Genomic DNA, 22,571 nt, shown 5'->3' on the forward strand with positions numbered 1-22,571 from the left:
TCCTTTAGATATCCCCCAGCTCTCTGCTCCCAGCCCAGCTATGCACCAACCAGCCCTGCAGAAGTGCTATGGGGAAGGCATTTCTGGAAAGTTTTCCTTGACAAACCGTAATTTACCCCATTAATTCTCTGCTGGTGGCTTATGTACCCTTAGAGAGTCTGGTCAAGGTGAACGCTGCAGCCAGGAGGGAAAGCTGGAGCCTGTGCCCCCTTCCAGCCTGTACAACAGTTGCTTGAGGATATTTTGGCTTATTTATTGACTTTACTATTGCCATCCTTTTTGGAGAAAAACAAAAAGCAGGCTGAAGTTACCATAGACACCCTCGCTATGGGGTTTGTGCATTGCATCAGTGCACAACCCAGCTAAGAGATAGGGCTGTGATGGCGATGGTTTGCTGTCACCCTAAAGCTGCCACCATTGCAGAGGGCTGTCACCGGCTCCTGTGCCAGCCCCTTCTCACAGCCTTCCCAGTGACCTGGAAATAATGGGGTGGCAGTTGAGGACATGGAGATAGTCTTCTGTGTTTCATCACATCCTATTTTTCACGCTGGGACGGTAAACATCTTCTCAAAGATAGTCTTACCCCAAAATGATGGGTGTCCTGGTGTTCGGGATGCCCCTCTTCAGGTGGGCTAACCGCCCAACCTCCCTTCCCATCAAGGTGTAACATCCCTGGTGCTGAGGCTGAGCCACCTGGTGCAAATTCTTCCTCACACCTTCTCAATCATTTAATAATAATTTAATAATAATTTAATAATTATTTGCATATAGTCTGTGGAGCTGTAGAGCAATAATTGCCCAGTTCCTTTATTGAAAACCACATCTAGCCGGGAAAGCTTGGTGCAGCTGTGGCTTTGATCTCAGGTCCCCATGACTCCCGTGCACCCATGCTTGCTGCATCACGTGTGCCGAGGCTGGGTCACGCTTCTCTGTCATGCCACAGAGTACCTGTCATCAGCTCTCCGTGAGCTACCACCTTTTTCCCAAATCATTGTACAGGTGTGACATCACCATTTCCACAAAATGCTGATGGCACGGCTCTTTCCTGCAGCTGGGCTGCTCCAGCCCCTCCACGATGAGTGGGTATGGCTGAAGAGGATGTCTACAAAGGGGGAAAAAAAAAATAATCACATGGGGTTCCCTCCTCCTCCTCCTGAACCACCGAGTCTGCTTCTTGAGACAAGCAATTGCTCAGAAAAGGGAAACCTGTCTTTCAAACATCAGCAGAGCTGTTATTAAAGTAAATGAGTTTTCAAACAAGGATGAGAAAAACAAACAAAACCAAGCCCCAGCCCTCTAGCCTGTGATGGAAAGAAGGAAACCAGCCACTTGCTGTGACCCGTGGCCACTATCCCAGGCCCCCTGCAAGCCCACGCCCAGCTCTGCTGGGGTGCAGCATGCCACCAGTAACTCCAGCTCCCCCAGAAGCCTCGCTGCCATGGGACCCCACCCCCAAATCCACCAGGGCCAGGAGCAGAGCATCCTGCAGGGCTGGCACAGGGTGAGCAGGTAGCTCAGGGCAAGCTCCAGTTTGGCAGCAAGATGGGCATGTCCTCCATGGGAGTGGATGGAGGAAGAGGGACCTTCTCAGATGAGCTTTCCCAAGAGATCAACACTATCTGCCCAGCCATTCCAATCTGAGCCAAATCCAACCGCTGGCTTGGGCTAAAACGGAAAGCTTCATCCTCACCTTCCCCATGACCATCCCACCCATCAGGGAAGGGACATTCACCTATGGGGGGAGGTGGTCTGGGGTCTTCTCTGGCCCCACAGCCCCAGCACAGGGCTGTTGCCCTCAGTGCATGGCTTTTCTCCAGTCACAGCAGCTGACACAGCATGAGGTTGGGATGCACCATGGGTGCCCGGGAGCTGAGAAGCTACAGAGGAATCTTCTGCCAGACCTGCAAGGAGGGAGAAAGGAAGAAGCACGGCTGCAGGCACGTTATTTGCAGACAAAAAGCATGCAGGATCCGGTCTGACCTCTCATTACATATGTCTGAGGGGAGATGTGCATATTAAAATAATCCCTTCAAAGAGACGGGTGAGAAGAGAGCACTGAAGTATTGAGCCAAGCTGTCACAGGGATTGATCTTGATACATTTATGATTTTTATTAATAACTTTAAGAGAGGGCACACAGAACCCTGGCACCACCACACACAAACATGTCCCACTCACTGTTGCCCTATGCCGAGCTGTGAGAGCTCCCCATCCAAGGCTGAGGGATAAAGAGGTCCCTTTACCCATGCCCAGGCTGGTACATCCTTTGCCCCACCACCACGCTGACTCTGCCTCTCCAAGGCCCAGAGACTTGTACTCTTAGGGCCTCACAAAGAGGCACAAATATGAAATAAAGGCAGAATTTGAGGCTTCAGATAAATAACAATTAAAATCAGGAAAAAAAGAGCATGAAGCAGAGCTTCAAATGAGATTTCAGCTCTGCCTCCTCTGGGCTTTTTCAAGCAATAGCACGGAATCCCCCACATTCCTATCTTCACATGTCCTCTCCTCGCAGCTCAGGTCAGCCTTTGTTCCTGCAGAGCATCTCAGCACCCACAAAGGTGTCTTGCTGCTCCTGACCCAGAAGAGCTGAAGCAGCTCTGCTCTGCTGTCGTCCCCCCCGAGTTCTCACCCCAATATGGATCAGAGGATTTTCAGGACTCTGCTGCGAGACTTGCTGCATCTTGTTTCCAGACTGGCTTGGCTCTGCTTTCCTCCCTGAGCTTCACAGGTAAGTCATATCAACAAGGGCTTAAAATGACCCCCAGTCCTTGCTGCAGACAAGCCAGGGTCTGGTGGGGCAAGGGGCACCCAGCCCTGCACCTCCCAGGCAGGAGCTTGAAACTTCCCAGTTGCTCCTGGAGGAGGAGTGGGCTGGATGTAGGGTCTGCTTTCGCCTGCCTCCTCCTCGCCCCCAGGTCTGTGCAGCCTGGCTGCTGGTCCCAGCCCAGACCCCTCTGTCCTGCGGGGAAGCTGCTTTCCCAGTCCCCTTTGCATTCCTGTTAGACGTATCTGCTGAATAGCTCAAGCCTTGGAGGGGAGATGTGACATATCAGAAGAGCCACCGGTCTCCAGGCAGGTCTGCGGGCTCAGAGGGACACCAGCCACCCCCCAAGACCACATCCAGGACCTGATCCAGCATCCAGAGATGCTACCCATCCTGTTGACTGCAGCAAGCGCCAGCTCTCTGCATCAACAAGTATTACTGAGGTCACTGAAAACATCACATGTAAAAAATGTATCCTTGCAAAACACCAGGAAACCCAAATCATCCTGTTGTGCCCATTTTAAGGGCAAACAGAGAAGGGCTGAATGAATCCCCTGGGGGCCTGCAGTAGGATCTCCCCTCCCTGTGCTCCTGCTCTTGCCATCAACTCCTCTTTCTCAAAGCAAAGACTGCCCCCAGCCCATGGGACCTCCCCATCCCACACGTCTGAGAGAACAAGGAGGCAAAGAGAAAAGGAAGAAAGAAAAAAAATCAGTTATTTTCAGAATCTCTTCAAAGACTGGATTGTTCTTTTCTCCCCCTCTTTTTCCCAAAGGCACAGCTCCATCTCACTTGATTCCTTCAGAGCAAAGCTGTGCCCGGTCCCCGCACAGAGGCACCTGCGTCTCCCCCCACCTCCCCCGTAGGGCACACCATGCCCCTCCCCAGCTCCTCCCAGAGCTGCAGCCTCCCCAGTTAGCAGAGCAGTTGGTTTCTCTTCAGCCTCTCACCCCTGTACTTGTAAATCCTCGAAACACACATGGGTGAGCAACCTGAGCACTGTCATCTGGAGCCACTCTGATTCACCGCTGATGGACCCAAAGCAGGGGGAGCAGCCGAAAAACACCGGGCAGCAGTGATTTACAGCCCAGCTCTCCAGCTGCTACTACCTGCCAGCCCCAAGGTGACACTGCCTGTAAAGGAATTAAATTTATAGGGACAAAGCTCTTTCCTCCCACACCTCTGCTGTCGTGGCGGTGACACTGAGCTGCGCTTGCATGATGGCCATCCCCCAGCCAGCCAGCAAGCTGGAGAGCATCTTGAAAGAGCATCCCCCACACATGGTGCATGTTACTCTCAGACTGGGAATAGAGGGGTACTGTGTCTTGGGCTGCGTGGGAAGGGTGGCCCCTCCTCCTCTTCCTCCCCATTTAGCCATCACTTCCAAGACAATTCCCCCAGTGCTGGCAGAAGTCCCTTGCAGCTAATTATCCTCAGACTTTGAAAACTGCCCAGAAAGCCTGACAATGCCAAACTTGTGGGTGAGGAGCCTGCAGTGGCTGGCCTGGCTGCAGTACACTGGATATTGCCCCACCAGACCGTGCCTCCCACCCCAGAGACCCCTGTTTGGCACGGTGCTTTTAAGAAAAACACCATCTTAATCATATCCTGCTTCGGAGGGAGATGGTGATGCATTGCACACAGCTCAAATCATGGCCATGGTCTATCAGCTAAAAGCAGGGTGTTACGTTCCCAGACACGTTCGTTGCTCTCCTCTCCCCTCCCCGTGCCATGACTCCTTCTGGGCTGTATTTGAACCCCTTGTCCCTGGGGCCATGAATTATACAGTGACACAGAAGCTGGGATCAGGGACTGGAAGCAGGATTTGCAATTCAGAGCAGCTCCAAGACCGAATGAGACATCTCAGACCGGCAAATGAGAGAGGGCAAAACCTGAGACACAGCCAGTCAGTGCCAAGAATAAACACACCCTTGGGTGCTCCATTGGATGCAAAGCAGTGAGCACCCCATCAGAGCCTCAGCCAGCCATAGGGCCCCAGTCTTTCCCATGGGGCACCCCATTCACCCCTGCGGTGGTACAGGTGCCCCATGGGATGCTGCAGAGCTGAAGGGGATGCTTGAGGGCGGGATACCTTCTCTGAGATCAAGCTCCATCCCTGTTGAGCAATCCCCTGGGATGCTTGAAGCATTTGGGTGGATTTGGGGTGTCAGAGTCAGCAACATTTGCAAGCCAGAGAAGCTTTCTGATAAAATAAGGCTCCAGAACCTTCATCTGGCAGTGCTTTTTTGGGTTTACTGATGAAGGTCTGCAGGTACTTAGATGGGAAAGGATTCCTGTCAGGTGCTTCCTCATCAGCCTTGAAGAAAATTGCATGGCAAGAGTGAGCAGATGACACAAGACAAATTAACTTGGGAGATAAAGTGCAAGGGGGGAGCTCTAATGGGGTGAGAAGGAGGTTAGAAGTATTGACTATCTCAAGGATGAGGGAAATAGACCCACCAGAAGCAGGTTCTCATCCAAATACTGGCAGCGATTGCCACAGCTTACACTCCCCAGAGCCATCAGAGCAGTGAAAACCTGGTCCTGTGCAGAAACCACAAACAGGAGAGAAGAGACAAGAAGGCAGGCACCAAACCCCAGAATTTGTGAGGGTTTTGGGTGGGGATTTCTGTAAGGCAGGTGAAGAAAGAAAATAAATCACAGTAGATGAGCTTACATCCCTCAACACTTTCTTGTGCTACCACAGCACCACATTGCACGACGGGACAGCCCCAGGATGCAGAGCAGCTCTCAGAGGTGCTGATGTCACCCTCTCTCTGGGCAGCCACGAAGCTCAGTGGAGCAGCAGCTCCGAAGTGACACAGGTGACCTGCAAAAGCAGCTGAAGGCTGGTCCTGGGGAGCTTCAGAGGAAACAACAGATGCTGAACTTCCCTGTATGATAAATATTGCAGGAATGCCTTGATTTCCTTTTGCAGACATCCCTCACTTGGGAGCAGGGCTCAGAGTGAAATACTCCACATGTGGTTTGGAAATGGCCAAGGCACAGAGGCATGCTGGCAGGAAACACTATGAAAACCAGGTCTAGCCCACAGCAGGGACCAACGAGGGGATGCCAGAGGTGTGAAGAAGGTGATTTGGCATTTCTCAAAATACAAGAACTAAGGCAGCTGAAGGAGTTATCAAGTGTCTGGTTTAAAACTGACTGAAGAACAGACCCATCACTAAATTGTGGAATTTTCTGGGCAGGATACTGTGGAGACCAAAAGTGTTCATCATTTCAAAACAGGAAAAGACAGGTTCACAAATGATGGCTCCATAGTCATTTAGCATGAGGTTCCTGGTGCAGCTTCTCCAGCCCAGGAGATCCTGACACCACTGACCTTGTTGATAGCCAGGCTGTGGACATGGGGGTCCCACGGTTCTTTGCTGCATCCCTTGTTGCCAGAGAGAAGATGCACACCTACAGGGGCTTTTTATTAGATGCATGAGGTGGCTAGCCTTGAACACAATCCAGCTCTGTTGGTGTCGGTGCTTCAAGGAAGATGGAAGTTTGGGAATGAGGTTGGGATGTGCTGATTTGCACATAAGAAAGGGAGAACAGCAGTTGTCTCCATCCCACCAGCTGGCAGGACACAGACTTTTGCTTTGACCAGCCTAAGATGGCCTTGAGTAGCATCACCTGAAGGAAAATGCCCAAACGATCTTGTTACAGCAGCAGACTAGACTTTTCTTTCCAGCAGGGTCTGCTCTCAGCTGTCCTCCCAGGCAGAGGAGAATCCTCCTGGTACCTGCTCGGAAGTGCTGGAAAACATTTTGGGTAGCCTGGTCTCCTGCCAGTCTTCCTGAGGAACAGGATCACTGATCCAGGCCTGCACTGAAGATGCTCATCCCTGTCCAAATACAGAAGAGATACCTGAGTGATTTCAGCAGGAGGCACATTTGTGCCAAATGCTTAGAAAAAAACACTACAGACATCAGGGCATGTCGATGTTTTGGCTGACACCGCCAACCAGGCAAGAGCTTTCCAGGGAAGGACTGATGGCAGCAGAGCCAAGCCTCGACACAGGAGGAGGGCTGAAAGCTGCCCGGCTGCCTCCTCTGCCAACCTGCTGCCAATGTTTTCCAGGCCAGGAGGGATTTTCTCTCCGTTGGAGCCAAGTGATTGTGATCTTGCGTTGATAAATGGGTTTTGATCTAATGCCCACGCACAAAGATAATGTGCTGGCAAAAGCCAGATTCAATGACTCTGCAGAGCTCATTCCAACACAGTGCATCAACAGGTGTCAAATTTGGGGGGGAATTAAGGCCCAACACTGACTATCATTGCTCTGTGACATCTATGAGGTCTGTTAATGCTAAACATTAAGTCTGTTTCCGGAGAAGGTGATGAAATGAAGCCTCATGAGATGAGAGACAGAGGACAACAAGCTCCACTGGTTCAAGGGTTTCTTTGAAAAACAAGGAACTCTCCAAGTGTGATCACTTCGGTTCAATTAAAAAAAAGAAAAAAAAGCACAATTCAGCACTGGTCTGTTTTAAATATATGTGTTAGCATTGACAGTGTCAATAACAAAATGTAATTATTTAAAAGCTCCTATATATATATCAGGGCAGTGAAAACTGCAGATGTCGGCTACCCTTGAGTATTCTTCTTTTACACCTGCCATTAAATCAATTTAAAGTTCCCATATCAATGTATCAGAATTAATTATGTGCTTTTAGGCAAAGATTACTGAACGACGACCTTCATTTTCTGTTGCACAGGTCTGGCTAAAGGATTATCCCATCTCCAGTGCCCATACAGGAGGGTGATGCACAGCACAGGCAGGGACCAGAGTATCAGGCAGATGCATTCTGCGTCACTTGCTGGCCACTTTTGCCCTGAAAGGTCTGAAGGTGCTCCAAAACATGTCACCGAGCATCTCTTATCCACAGCAGGAATAGAACAGAGTAGACTATGTTGCCCAGAACAGGTTGCCCAGAGAAGCTGTGGATGCCCCATCCCTGGAAGTGCTCAAAACCAGGCTGGATGGGGCTGGGAGCAACCTGGGCTGGTTGGAGGTGTCCCTGCCTGTGGCAGGGGGGTGGAACTAGATGGTCTTTAAGGTCCCTTTCAACCCAGACCAGTCTGTGATTCTATGTCAGTTGCAAGGAACCCACAACAATCACCTAGTTCAACTGCCCGACCACTTCAGGGCTGACCAAAAGTTAAAGCAAATTATTAAGGGCATTATCCAAATGCCTCTTAAACATGGACAGGCTCAGGGCATTGACCACCTCTCTAGGCAGCCTTGTTCTTCCTGCACACACACCACTACAGCAGAAGTTTATTCATTCCTGTCCAGAAAAAAGTCCACTCCTGGTGAACTTCAGCCCTATGTCATGTGCTTTGGAGTTTTTGTTGGGGTTTTCTTTCCCCTGTTCTTTTTTTTTTTTTTTTTTTCAAAAAAAACCAAGACAAAAACAACAAAACCCAAAAAAAACACCGAGTTTGGAAAGTTGCAGGAAATAAAACCAAGAAATTGCTGACAAGTGTCCCACTATAATTGAGTGAGAACACAGAGCTCAGCTCTATAGATTCCCAGAAATACAGTCCAGATGTGGCTCTCCATGGCGGCACAGCCAAGCCACAACCCCCAAAATTACTATCCCTGCAACTGGGAAACTTCCCCAGCACCCCTTCCAGCCATGCACGGTGACAGACGATGCCCCAGACAGCACCCAGCCAAACACTTGAGAAAACACAGGGTTGGCACCAGAGCCCAGAGGGGCCCTAGCAGTCCCTAACGTTGAAGGTCTGCAGCAGGGATACTGGAAACTCATTTGATCCACACAAAGCCCAGATTTCTTACCTGTGTACACACCTGAGCTTGAAAACATGACCTTCTACAGCTCACTTAAACCCCAGCTGCCTGCAAACTAGGGGAAACTGGGAACACACTGGTTTTGCAGCAATCCTCTGCTGCAGTCATCATCAGGGACTGAGTGTCAGCTCAGTCCAGGTGTCACCTGCTCTGTTGCAGGAGCAGCTCTCGGGACTGGTGGTCCCCAGACTATCCGCCCCCCCCCATCCCCCCCACCAAGAATGCAGCTAGGGAAGTGACAACACTGCGAGCATCCACGCACCGGTCTGCAGTGCAGCCACGCACACAGCCAAGGAGCATGATTGCGGCTACACCAGCATGTGAACGGGAAAAACCCAGCACAGCTAAAGGCGGCAGGAGGGTCAGTAATGGCTCCAGTGAGTCTGTCTTCAGCTTTTCCATGCCAAAAAGTTTTCCCCTTACCGTACCCCCCGCTCATCCTTTTATACAAAACCTTGTTCTCCATCCATCGTATTCACAAAGGTGGCAACAAGCACCAATGATGAAGGATGCACAGACAATGGCCGAGACATTTTGACGTTGTTGTATTATTTACCGTCAAACACTCAGCATACGCTAATTAGAAGTGTTCACCAGCACACAGAGCTCACATCCTCAGTACTTGACATGCTTCAGGATGGTTGCAATGGTATGGTGGGTCTGCAGTGATCACTCAGCTCCTGGCAAAGCCAGCACTGACAGCAGTGAGAAGTTCAGAAGCAGTAACAGCCTCCCACGTGGGATCAGAGCACTTAAGACTTAAAAAACAAACAAACAAAAAAACTAGTCCCCAAATCACTCCACTGGTTTCAATTGGGCTGCAATCTTCCAATCCATCTATTGAGCACAGTGGCACCATGCAGCAAGCAATTAGTCCGGCTCTCCGGAGGCCAGGCACTGGCACAGACAGCAGAGCCAAGCAGAACTCGCTGCCTGCAGAAGCGAGAAGTATATTTTGGTTATGACTCCCAGTATGAAGCCTGTTAGATCCAAGTTCTCTTCACAGCTCCGTTACAGGTGCCTTGCAAAACCTCAGGTGTGCTGCTTCATTTTCACAGAATCATAGAACAGTTTGGGTGGGAAGGGACCTTTACAGGCCCTCTAGCCCAACCCCCCTGCAGCGAGCAGGGACATCTACAACTCTACCAGGTCACTCAGAGCCCCATCCAACCTGGCCTGGAATGTTTCCAGGAATGGGGCACCTACCACCTCTCTGGGCAACCTGCGCCAGTGTCCCACCACCCTCAGCATAAAAAAAAATGTCTCCCTTATATCTAGCCTGAATCAACCCTCTTTTAGTTTAGAGACCATTACCCCTTGTCCTATCACAACAGCAGATACATTTTCCCTTTCCTGAGGTGGGGCAGTCATCTCATACTTGCTGAGTTTTCCCCAGGCACCAACTCACCCCAACTTTGCAACAGGTTCCCCCCAAGCAAAGCAGCTGAGCTGGAGGTGGCAGCAAAGCCAATATAACCCTCTCTGTCCTCCAGCTGAGGAAATGAAAATGCTGGGGACACGGTGAAGCCCTGTATCCTCTTCAGCTGAGCATCAGCTGCCCTTAGAGGTCAGAGCAAACCCACCAGGCAGTCTGTGGTCTACCATGGGGAGAGCAAGAAATCCATATGAAGATGAGGAAATGAATGCACCTTCCCCAAATCACAGGCTGCGTTTTGTTCTCCAATACTGAACATGAAGAACATAGCCCTGGGGGGGTGAAAAAGTCCCTCCCTCCCTGCCAGTGCAAACTCAGCCTGTGACAACCAGATGGCTAGCCAGTAAAGCAAGGCTGGTTCTCCAAACACCATCAGGTTGGTGTAAATCACATGTTTTTGACAGATGGTCCTTTCGTCAAGAGTATTTGCCCAGCCTTGCCCTTCCCGTGTGTTTTCTGCAGACAGATCGCTCTGTGCATCCACGAGCCCCATGCCAGCCCACGGCGTATCTGAAGCGTGGCAGCTCCAGCCACAGGGCACTTCTCATCCTTTACAGGGCATGATGAGACATCCCCCTCTCCTCCGCTGTGCGCAGTGAACCACTTTGGGAGAAAAGCTTACCAAAACCAGCAGACATGCTTGCATTATTTAAGTTGGAAACAAAAAAGTTACCTGCCGGCCAGGCTTGCACTGCAGCCCTCCTGCCTCCCTAGCCAGCCGGTGATGCTATCCCCTCCCCCAGCACTGCAGCTCTGCTCCAGCTGCCCAGACACACACATTTGTATTCCTTATACCATAATAGGCCACTAAAAAGGGCCAGTGGACAACCTCTCCCATCCATCCAGGAGGAGCTGAGTCTACATTTCACTTAAATCCCCAGCGAGACAAGCCCCGCAGCAGCACAGACAAAAGGGCACTTAGGCACTGTGATGCCCCATCACAAGCCCCTGGCCATCGGAGGCTGCGCAGGGCAGGGGACAATCTCCCCCTCTCTGCTTTCATGCGGCAGGGCTGGGAGGCAAAGCACAAGCGCTGGGACACTGCCTGGGCCACAAAACACCCCTGTGCATTTTGTCCACCTGCCGTGGCAGAGCAGGCAATGCAAGGTGCCAGGCTTTGCGCACATCAGGTCTCTGGGATGGCCGATGGATGCTCCTGGAAGCACAACACCAGGCTAACCCTGGGCCATCTGATCCACCAGCTCAGACAAGGGCAGCCCAGGGAATCCCCATTGACCCATTTCTGATCTTGCCACCCACTCCTCTCTACCTGCCCTGACAGGTAAGGGGATGTCTGTTTTAATTCCAGAGTTTAAATGACCTCTTTCTCCTGGAGGACCTGCAGCTCTTCTTACCTAAGTATATAGAAGTTCCCAAACGAAGAGTGAGTGTGTGAGTCAAACAGTCTCTCTTGCAGCCAAATCCTTTCCCTGCAATGCTGGATGTCCCAGGGCCTCTTTTTGTATGCTCTTCATTCAGGGAAAACCTCCCGCTGCCGTTATTCCCCTGGCTGGGAAGTGTTCTTCTAACGGGAAGATTTACTCCCTGTACAGTAGAGAAGATTTACTCCCCATATTCCGCAAGGAGATTATATCCAGTTGCTATTATTCCCTTATCAATAATTCACCATGCAGCCGCACTTCGGATCGTGCCTGTGCTGCCTGCATAGTTTCTAAGCTCAGTACTGACTGAAAGAGCAGCCGTGAGTAATCACATCTCCTCTGATACTGCTTATGCTTTCAGCGAAGCAGAACAAGTAACTCACACTGCAAATGAGTCATGTCCCCTGGAAGCTTCTCATTTTAGCATCCCGTCAAGGAGAGCAGCTTTGCAGAAGCACCTGCTAAGGATTGCAAGCCCTTGGCATTTAAATAAATAAATAAAGGGGAGATAATTAAACTCCATTTTTCAGTCTTATAGGAGGAGTTCACATAAAGGGACTCTTTCTCCTTCCAGAAAATCCAATACAATTAAATGATTAAAACAGAAAAGCAGACATAAAACCCAAGGAGGAGCGGTCAGACAAGCCATTGTGAATACAGATCACACACTAAAGTCTTGATCAAGACTCACTCACTCCCCCGTTAGAAGTACAAGCTTGTCGCTGTTCCCATTTCTCTCTCACATAATAACAACTGTGATGCACAAAGCTCAGGATTAAACCAGCATAATTTCTTAGCAAGAGCCCATTTGAGTAATTTATCCTGTACACACACACAATATACATGCACAAATGCCTCATTTCCCACAGAAGAGATGATCATCGGCATATGTGATACGATCTCAGCACATGAGCCTGCCATCTCTGATTAAAACCTAACCATTAGAGTGATTTATGGCTCTGAAGATGCACAAACGTCCTTCGCAACTAAATTAGGCACCGGGTGAGAGATGAAAGATGATCTACCCCTTCCCAGTTGTCACCGGGAAGCTCCATGATCGCAGCTTGGATGAACCATCTCGGATGTCCAAGACATCTGTGCAGTCATTGACTAAACCTTTAATCTTGCAGGCTGGCTTTTCTTCGAAACACCCTGCCAGAGACTCAAGCCAAACAGCATTTGAGTGCTCCTCGTTCCAGCTAGGTGGATCTGTCTCCCATGGATTTATTGGCACGTCTCTCCCCAGGAGACGCACCTCCCATTTCTCTATTCACTTGCAAGGTTCAACACATTGCTTCACAAATCCTTCAACGGGAAGGTGGGAAGCACCCCTCTGTGGGATGCTCTCCAGGATGGTTTGAGCAAGGCAGGGGGCAAAAGATAGGACTATGGCAGTTTGGAGAAGGCTCCTTGAGGGTAGTTCCCCACTGCATTGCCCGGCTGGTGTCATCAGCACACATGGGGTTCGCATTTTCAGCTTTACCTAAAAGGCTGGCTTTTCAACTCTCCAGGCTTACTCACCTGCCCCCGAGCATCTCCAGCAGCAGTCTGAAACCCCATCTGCAGCAGCGATGAGCACCTGGGAAGATCACTCTGCGGTGAGGCAGCCGGGTGTCAAGATCAAGCCTGGGGACAGCGTTGGCCACCATCGGAGACAAGTTGCTATTAGAGCCATCAGACCTCTGGAGCCAAGCCTTCTTCCCTTGGAGGAGAATGATGAGGCCAGAGCCTCCGTGCCCCCAGGCTTGTGGATAACCCATCCTCATGCAAAGCTCTGACTCACGCCTGGGCAAGCACGCGCGCAGCCCTGGGCACCAAGACTATTAGTCTATGCCTGGACCCCTTCCTATTACTTCTAGCTGGGTGAAATTAAATGGAAAAGAAATTCAGTTAGGAAGGTCTGGTTTAACACTGAGGGATCCTTCAGAGTCACTCTCTGGAGCCGTTAACAGGTCTGACAGGATTAGCAGCCCCTGGGTTCCCTCCTCTCCAGCCATCAGCTCAGGAAGCCTGTGGCTGCAGCAGGCTGAGCTCCAGCCAGGATCTGCTGCTGGTGCAGCCGCAACCACCCCAGCCTCCAAAATGGAACTTGCTGCCCAGCTGTTTTCTGGAGCCACCAAAACTCAGTACTTAACAGCAAAAAGAGCTGCCTTCCCCTGGGAAGCGAGCAGCCACCAGGTTACACACCCCACATGGAACAACCGGAGGGGCAGCCATGCCAGACCCTGCCTGCTCTGCCATGGAGGAAGACACAGGTTTGGGTAAGTGGGCTTCTCACGGGCAGCACTGGGCCAGGCTTTGCAACAGCCTGGGAAGCAGAAGACCAAAGCGTGGAGGAGACCTTTGCGCACCAGCCAAGGACAGGGTGCTGAGTCCCTGCCAGCCCCACTACAAGGGTGCCATGGAAAGGCAGGATGGGAGGTGCTGAGGGCTTACAGTGATAGCCAGGCGGGGAAATTTCCCACTCCCTCCCATGCTCTGCCAGCTCTTCATGTCCCCAGTATGCTTTCTGTGATCAACGCAGCCTACAGCACGGGAAATTAAAATGCCTACCAGACAGTTGGCTGCAGCAGCTTGCTTCAGTCTCCATTTATCCAGTGACTTGGACACGGTAAGACAGGCTAATATAAAAGGAGATGCTGTGGTACCTAATACACTGCAGAAGATGATAGTAGTTTCAGACTAATGGACAACGCTAAAGACAGTGTGACCAACGTGATAAATCAGAGCTGTGCCGCTTCAGGGGAGCAGAGGAGGGGGGAAAAAAAAAAACCCAAAATGAAGACTTAGAGCTTTCAGCCCCAGGAGTCAAAGGAAAGGCAGTGTCCTTGGGAAGGCTGAGCCCCCGGGCCCTCCCTGCTTACTGCCCCACGAGGCAGATGGGACCTCCAGGGTGCATAGGTTGCCCCTGCCCACAGAGCCCTGTCCCCCAGCACAAGCCACTACTCACAGTGCGTGCGAATCCTCAGCTACTCACACCATCCCTGCAGTTCTGCTAAGCAGTTTCCTTCAAGGCATCTGATCCCTTATCTCACCATCCAGACTTGGACCTACAAGTGGCAGAAGGGATAATTAAAGCTGAGCTGTTTCAAAAATATCTCCCTGCAGACTCCCGCCCTCTGAAAGGGACAGTGAGACAGCATGGGATCCTGTTCCCCTGGGACTCCAGAGTCCTTGCAAGAGCAGTTTAACAGGGTCATTTCTGCCATCCCCAGCACCCCTGGCAAACCCAGCACCCATGTCTGGTATCCATAGAGCAGCATCTCTTTGGCCCTTGGGTGGCAGACAGAGCAGGAGGATATGGGAGAGGATCAGAGGTAGAATCAGAGAGGGAAATAGTGTTTTCCAACCTTTGGGCTGGAGGGAGCACAAACCAGCATTCAGCATCAAGAGCTGAATCACCCACAACATGCTAGCTCCATGCTTCACCAACAGCCTGCAGTAAAACCCAGCAAAGCTACACGTGGTGAGCAGCCCTGGCAAAGCCCCAGGGGCTGCCTCCGCTCCATCTTTCTCTCAGCCACTTGCCTACACAGCAGATAAATCCCAGGGCACCTACTACAACCGTCCTCCATCCCTGAGCGTGGCAGAGCCCTCGTCCCCCCTCAGAGACCCCACTCCAGGCAAGCTGAACTACCCCTAAATGCGATCAGTGCAGTGAGGTTAGCATCCGAGCATGTGGAGGTGAAGCATGAACCTTGGGGTCCCCCCACACCTGCCCACTGCCTGCCCTTAGGACTGCACTTCTGAGCGGTGACGGAAAGGAGAACAGGTACCACAAAGGAAGAGCAGCAAGTTGCTGAGCATTACATCCTTCCCCTGGCAGAGAAGCTCTCCCCAGAGGAGAGAGCGCTGCTTCCTCCAGTGCTTTTTGGATCCTGCCCAGCCAGGCTGTAAATCCCCCAGGGTGAGGACAAAATGCAGTGCAGGCACAGGTGTCACACCACTGTTCATACCCTGTAACCTCCACCCCAGGAGCTGAGACCTGGAAAAAGCAACAGAGAGGGGCAGCTCTTAGCACAGGTGGGACAACACCTACCATGATGCCCATCGGCTCTAGCAACCTTGCAGGTGATGTCTTGTATCAGTGTGGGATGCGATGGGTGCTGTGGGTTGGGTCCCCAAGCACAGGGCCAGTGAGTGATGCCACCCTCCACCCTGCTTGGGGACCCTGCAGACGGCAGCTCACCGTGGCACAGGCATCAGGGCACAGGAGAGCTGGCAGCACTGCCAGGGAGCAGCAAAGAGCCTAAAGCACCTCCAGAATGTGCTGGTGCCTCCTCATGACCTTTCAAAATAAAAAAAAATCACTCAGTTAACCTAAAAACATATAAAAATCTGAATTGATACCATTTAAAAACAGCAACCTCTCCTAAGCACAGTTTTCATCCCAGGGAAGAAGTGCCAGAAATGAACTCAAAATTGCAGTCGATTCTCTGTGGGAAGAATTCAGCTGCTTTGCTGATAAGCAGCTATATAAATCTCTAAGCTGGAGAGGTAGATCATTAAGGAGAAATGTTTAGAGAAATTAAATCCTTTTTCCTGCTTCTTATGCTAATAGGGAAAACCAAGCTGATTTGCAGGAGGACAACATTTAGCAAAATCTAATTCATCAAAGTCCCCATCTGTTCTCATTCTCATGCTGAGTTTGTCAAAAATCAGCTTTCCTTCAACCAACACCCGTGTCCCTTTTAACTGTAAGAGGCCAATTCTGGAGAGATTTGTAAATAAACCACTTCTGCAAATCCAGCCAGAAAAAACAGACAGGGGAAGGGCTTGATTAATAGAAATACGTGTCAGGATTGAAGGGATTGAGGAGAAACAGCAAAGTGAATAAGGAGACAGGGAATGACTAATCAGCACAGCTGGCAAAATAACCCATAGCAGGGGCCAGCATAGGGTTAATGATACCAGAATGGGGAAATCTTCAAAACAGGATCCTACATCCATGCCTCCACTGCAGTTTTTGCTCCTGGATGAAGCAGAATCTGGAAACAGCTCCATGACGGAGCCAGTCTGCGTGTAGGGACTAGCAAGCTCCTCCCGCAGCCCATGGGGGTCTAGAAAAATCTCCTAAAAATGTCTTTCTGTTCCTTACAGGAAGCAAGGCTGAACTGGTTTGTTACACTGTTCTACCTATTCAGTTATCAGAGCAAACAGGTTATCAACATATTGAAGCAAAACACACTATGGAGCACATCTTATCTCAAAACTTGGCAATTTGGGATTTAAGTAACAAGGTTATATTCCTGTATTCTTCTTTAGGGGCGGGATTATTCTATATGCTCCTGTATTCAATTTATTTGGCAATTTAAACTGTGCACATATTTCCTGCAGTATTTTCAGCAGTGGGGATTCCACTTTCAAGGTGGGTAGCCCCATGGGTCATACCTGTCATTCAGCGCAGGTCAGGCCAGGCATGGTCAGGTTGGTGTGCTCCTCCAGGATCTCCAACAGCCGATCCCTGCCTCGCTGGCAGCTCCAGCAGGGATCCTGCTGGGGCATGCACACCAGGCGTAGGTACAGAGCCGATTTGGCTTACATTGCAGCAAGCAGAGGGGAAAAAACCCTGACATTTGCTGCCCTGAAGACAAAACTGGTTTTTATCCTTACTCACGGGGCAAAAAATCTAGCCAGCTGCAGCACAGGCAGGAGCCCTGGGGCAGGATCGCAGCTCTGCTCACCACCTGCCCTTTCCAGAGCCTTGCTTCCCCTCCCAGCCCTGTGTAGCCCAGCTTCTGTAGAGCCCCAGAGAGGAGCATGCAAAGATAAGCCTGGCTCTCCCCACAGCAGCCAAAATGTTGCTCCTGCCCTGTGGTTCCCCCATCACTTGCCCCATGGAGCCAGGACTCCATGGCACCAGTCGTCTTCGCTGTTGCCAGCTGCTTTCCAGCTCCATCTTCTTGGTCAAGCACGATACGCAGCAGAAAAAGGAGCAAGGAGCACACAAAAGCTGGGCAGGGAAAATGGCGACAGTTTTGAGGATGCTCTTGCTTACGTACAACCTGCCATTGAAGACTGTGTGCTCTGGCCAGCTGCGAGATGTGCCGCAGTGCTGGGGATGTGTTCCCAAGGGTGCTGCGAGCCATCAGCCTGCGGAGGAGCAGATCCCCCCAGCAAGGCACTGACCCACTGGGGATGTCACCCAAAGGCTGGGTACATGCAGCTCACGTATGTGACACTTTCTTCTGAAAGAGAAAGTCTCACATGAAAACAGAACCAGCCAAAGAGGGTTCACACCACCTCCTACAAATCCAGAAGAGTTTATTCTCTGCCTGTTCATTGTTTACTCCTGGGACTGGAAGTTCAAGTGGTGATCCCAGTCACCACAAAATAAATCCATCCGTCGAGAGCACAAAGCAGGAGTTAGACATTTCCTTTCGCTATCATTACCTCCAGCCAATCCCCCTCCTGCTGTGCTTCCTCTAGCTCAGTCTTAATTATTCATTTCCTAGTGCCCTTTCATTCAGAAAAGTTCTCCCTAATCTGTAACCTGCTTTTTCCATTTGTTTGGTCCCACATAGCTATGCTATGGGCATCCACAGCATAAGGTGACACAGCTTACTCATAGGTACGTATTGTTCCCATACCTATTGTTTCCTTTAGAACAACTGAAAATATTTACATTTCAGGCTTTTACCATTCTCTTTTAAGACATAAAATTACTTCAGGTCTCTCTTTAGAAGGAAGATTTCCTCCAGGGGCAACACAGATCCAAGCAATCTTTCTGTGGCATCTCCATATTGCCACCACGTGGTAAAATGGTTCCTTTTGCTTGCTCTCCTTTTGGTCATGCAATTTCTTCCACAACTCTCTGGAATAAAGCTAGAGCAGCCCTTCCAGAGATGTGCTCCAAAGCCCTTTAAAAAAAAATAATTAAAAAAATATAATAACCTATATATATATACCCAGAATGGAGATCCGTTTGGAGGCTCTGAGGTTCTTAGAGCAGCATGGCAAGCATTAGCTCTTGGTCAGCTACCTAATTATAATAGGCAAAAGTAAAGAGTGATGCCCTTGAGCTCCTTCTGAAGTGGGGAGCGCCACCTGCACCTCCCCCCATACAGCCCTGCACCCAGATCCAGCCCCAACCTCACCAGGAGCTGAAACCGCTGTAGCAGGCTACAACCGAGGTCTTGATTTCTCAGATAACAAATGAGGCGTCTTCCAAAGTGACCACAGGACATCAGGATATCATGGACAAGCTGAGGGACATCAGCACATCTTGCAAAAATAATAATAAAAAGCCACCTCTTTATTGTGCCTCCTCTCACCCAGCAAGGCGTCACTACACCACCCCATGGTGGTTTGAGTTTTAGTCATTGCTGCAGAACTTCAGCAGAGCACCGAGACAACTCTTTCCCCGGGGGCCGACAGCTCCTGGCAGGGTTTGTTCTTGCTGTCTGTCATGCTTAAGAAAACATACAGAAACCTCCAAGAAAAACTCAGATCCCACTCGAAGGGGGGGACCTGGCCGGCTTCAGCGATTGCTCCGCTCTCTCAGCTGGGCTGACAACTGGCTAGAGCCTTGACGGATCTGGAAGGGGATGGATCATCCTCGTCTAGGGCTCTGACAACTAATGCATCATACCAGACAGTTCCTTTAGAAATCTGTCATGACAACGCCCACCACACACATCAAACTGACTACAAACTCCTGTTTTTAAAAATACACCATAGCAGAGATTACACACAGATTATTCCCCCTGAACAAGAGATACTTCAGCAATACTTTGCTTTTATTCATCTTTACACAGGATTTATCAGCCTTTGTGTTATGGTATCACCACTCACAAAAGATCCTTCAGCAACTCAAAACCTTTGGGAAGTTTGGCCATGGGCACAAGCTCCAGCCCAGGGGGGACACATCAGACGTAATTTCTCTTTCTGATCAGCTGGGCATACACAAGAGTCCACACCACAACCTGCTTAACACTGAGCATTTAATCTCAAGTTCATGTTCACAAAATCCTGCTGAAATAAACTCTGTGTAAGACCACACTTCACGTCCTTCCCAAATACTTCACAAGGGGATGGAGAAAAGAGGAGGAAGAGAAGGAAACTGTTACTTACCCTTGGAGAACCACTTCTGCAATCGTCTAAGTCAGCTTTGCAGTCCAATAAACAGCCAGGAAAATTCAACACGTGTGCTATTTTCCTGGGAGACCCAAGGACTGAGCCTACGCGAAGGAAACAGCCAGGCTCCACAGGCACAGGTAAGGAAAGGCTTTGTTCAGCCACTATTTGTTATTGAGGAGTAACAACGTCACCCCCCTCGAGAGCCACACAGGTCCTCACCCCCCTCTTCCTTCTGCCGTACAGCTGTGGACCGCGTTCAGTTTATATCCTGCCTGTTTCTTCGTGCCCGGCGTCTCTGCTGGCTCCAAGCTCTTCCCATTGACGCAGACGATCAAGGAAATTCAAGCCATCCAAACCCAGCACTCGGCCTCCTTGGGGTTTTGGTTTTTTTGACAGATTAAACTGCAATTCCAAGACAAACAGACACTGTGGTCTGTCAGTGAACAAGATCTTGGCTAGTCCAAGGAGTCAGGTGGAAGAGATTCACATCAACAGTGCTAATAGCAGGCTTGAGCTTCACCGAAATGGAACAAGCCTTGTGCGGTGACGCTAATGGGGCAAGCAGCCTTCCCTTGTCACTGTGGTGCCTATGCTGACACGGGGAATGCAACAGGGAAAGGACACACCAATTGAACTTGACCTGTGGAAACAGCATGCTGTATCCCTGTGATTTCAGCCACAGGCAAGAAGAAATCTTTACTCTGAACCCCGCTTTCCCTTCAGCTGATAGTCTTGACACAGCAAGCGTTCAGAGGGGAGTAACCATCCCACATGCCAAGGAGGTTAAAAAAAGATTCAGAGACATAATCTTTCTGAGAAATTACTAGTCACATGGTGGGGGCACACAAACCCCCCACCAACGACACTGAAGTCTGGGCTCAGCAAATCATGAAGACTCTGGAAGGCAAAGCGCAGCTAACAAAAATATTATCTTTAATGATGGTCATGCATTAACAGGTTCACAACTAGCATTTGAAAATCTCCTTGATACAGGAGGCATAATTTAACTTATAAACGGACCTTTTAAAAAGAGACACCCAGAAGATTTCACTGGTGTCTTTTTCCCCTTCTGATACTCACAGGTGCCTGTCACTTCAAGGACATCAGTCACGTACAAGCCCACATCCACCATCACCCCTCAGCACATGCTAGCACCCCCTGGGTCTTGGGGAGGTTGAACTGGAAGTCCAGATCCTTCCCATGACTTCAGCCTCAGGAGACTGACGTGCATGCCAGGGCAGCTAACAGCCCAGCAGCTGCTCCCAGCCCCCAAGGCACCATGCCATGGCTACTCAATGAAGCGGGCTCTCCAAAAGCAAGGCATCAGTTCCCACTGCAGGAAAGGCTGGGTCTCTGATCTACTCTGCACTTTAGTCCACGTGGGATCCCAACACCAGCTGTTCCTCCAGTTATTACAACTATCAGCACAGAGAACTTAAAAGCACCCGTAAGCCAGGAGCAAAAGGCAAATCCCAGCATGCAGCCTACAGCATTGCTAGGAATCTAGTTCTAGGGGCTTTTCAGAAGGCTGGCTTTTATATGCAAGAATTTAAAAGTCAAATACAGTAAGTGCTACAACAGGGATATGCATATACTCAAGTACCTCACCAGATAAAAGAAATATATTTATTCCTTTCACAGACTACAGATGGCTATTAAACATCAGATGCATACCTAAGTGCTAGCTTTCTGGATCTGCCTTGCAGTTAAAAGAGAATTTCTGTAAGCAATGCTAAATAGAAATGAAACTTGTATCTGGAAAGTTTTAGAGTGCTAAATACGGAATAGTGAGGAAAAAGGGCACACTGAGGCAGAATCTCTACAAAGTTACTGAAGTTCATGAAGCCCACAGCAAGGTAAGGAGTTCAGCAAGGCAAAGAAAAGCTGACCCAAGAGCAGATTGTAAGGTATTAAGTAGTCAGAATAGCAGTCAGAAATAAAAGTCAGGGAAGAGCCAAAGATGATGCTGTTCAGGTCAAACCAAGAACTTGCAAACAAGGAGGCAAGACAGCTGCAGGAGATAGAATCCCTCTTCTTTAAAGCAAAGAAGCCTTAAAATTGATGTTGTCCTTCGGTGTTTCGAAACAGTGCTACAGCACACTGACACTGAAGTTTCTCCTTCCCCATCAACCTTTGTCATAACTGAAACTACTCACTTCAAAACTAAACTTACAGCTGACTTTGGCGATCCGGCAAACACCGATTGCTGCCTAAGCATAATTGCTTTTTTGTTTCTCATTGGGCTAGTCCCAACAATTTTAACTATCTAAATATACTTCAGTTTGACTTTTTGCCCTGTTTTTCCTTTGGACTGGCAATCACTTTGTTATATGCAATACACTGAGTGGAAAGGGAGGGAAGTTAGGTTTGTATGAGCATCCACTGAAGTCCCCAGGCAATCCGTATTCCTTACTCCTGTTGGGGAGGAACTGCAAGAGTCTTACAGCACTTTTCCAGAAAACTCTACGCATTCAGACTAAGCACTCACATGCTAGAACTACCACATTCTCAATGCTCATTCCTAAGAGAAAAGATGAAGGAAAGAGTAAGGGAACAGGCAAGACAGACCCTCTGATGGCAAATTTTGTGCTGGGCCGGCTGTTACTCATTAGTGCTGTGAGCATACCTTGTCTGGATTTGTTTCCTCCTCAAGCAGCCTCTTTCATTTCAGATCCCATATAATTCTGAATTGAGCTTCCCACTCCAAGACAAACTCACCAGTGTTGACCCCTTCAGTTGTTAAGATTTGATATACAGTGTGTAGGTGGAAGAGGGGAGGAGTCCATCTGTAGCTGAAATACAATTTGCATGCATTTTACGCAAATACAGGAAAAAAGTTACAAAGAACTGAATTTTAAACAGAATTTGTCCACTCCAGCCTACATTCTTTTTGCAGCACAAGAACTCACTTTACGACCATCACTGTTGAAGCCTGGTACGTGTGAAAGTGCTTTCCCCAACCATACCAACCATCTAACCAAAATGAGAAGTAGTCAGCTCACTGTGAGGTACCCAAACCAGTCTCAACTGAAAAAACCACAAGTATACCTCAGCACAGCTTTACTTTGAAGTATTATTCAAA

At 49.6% G+C, this 22,571-nt stretch overlaps 1 long non-coding RNA gene across 14 annotated transcripts; it reads right to left on the bottom strand.

Moving 5' to 3' along the window:
* Positions 1-723: 723 nt before the first annotated feature.
* On the bottom strand, positions 724-22,222 carry LOC114015504 (uncharacterized). Of its 14 annotated transcripts, XR_008733143.1 has the most exons (9): positions 18,319-22,222; positions 16,802-18,224; positions 15,600-15,698; positions 15,187-15,395; positions 14,361-14,460; positions 13,964-14,066; positions 12,932-13,036; positions 1,733-1,901; positions 724-1,102 (listed from the first exon to the last, which is right to left on the bottom strand). It is a non-coding gene; the product is annotated as an uncharacterized LOC114015504 (long non-coding RNA). The 14 variants fall into 14 exon arrangements; XR_008733147.1 differs by having other exon boundaries at positions 12,932-14,460; positions 18,319-18,634; positions 19,484-22,222; XR_008733142.1 differs by having other exon boundaries at positions 12,932-14,460; positions 18,319-19,381; positions 19,484-22,222.
* Between the last annotated feature and the right edge of the window lie 349 nt (positions 22,223-22,571).

Source organism: Falco cherrug, chromosome 7 (genome assembly GCF_023634085.1).
Source record: "Falco cherrug isolate bFalChe1 chromosome 7, bFalChe1.pri, whole genome shotgun sequence".
NCBI classification, from domain to species: domain Eukaryota; kingdom Metazoa; phylum Chordata; class Aves; order Falconiformes; family Falconidae; genus Falco; species Falco cherrug.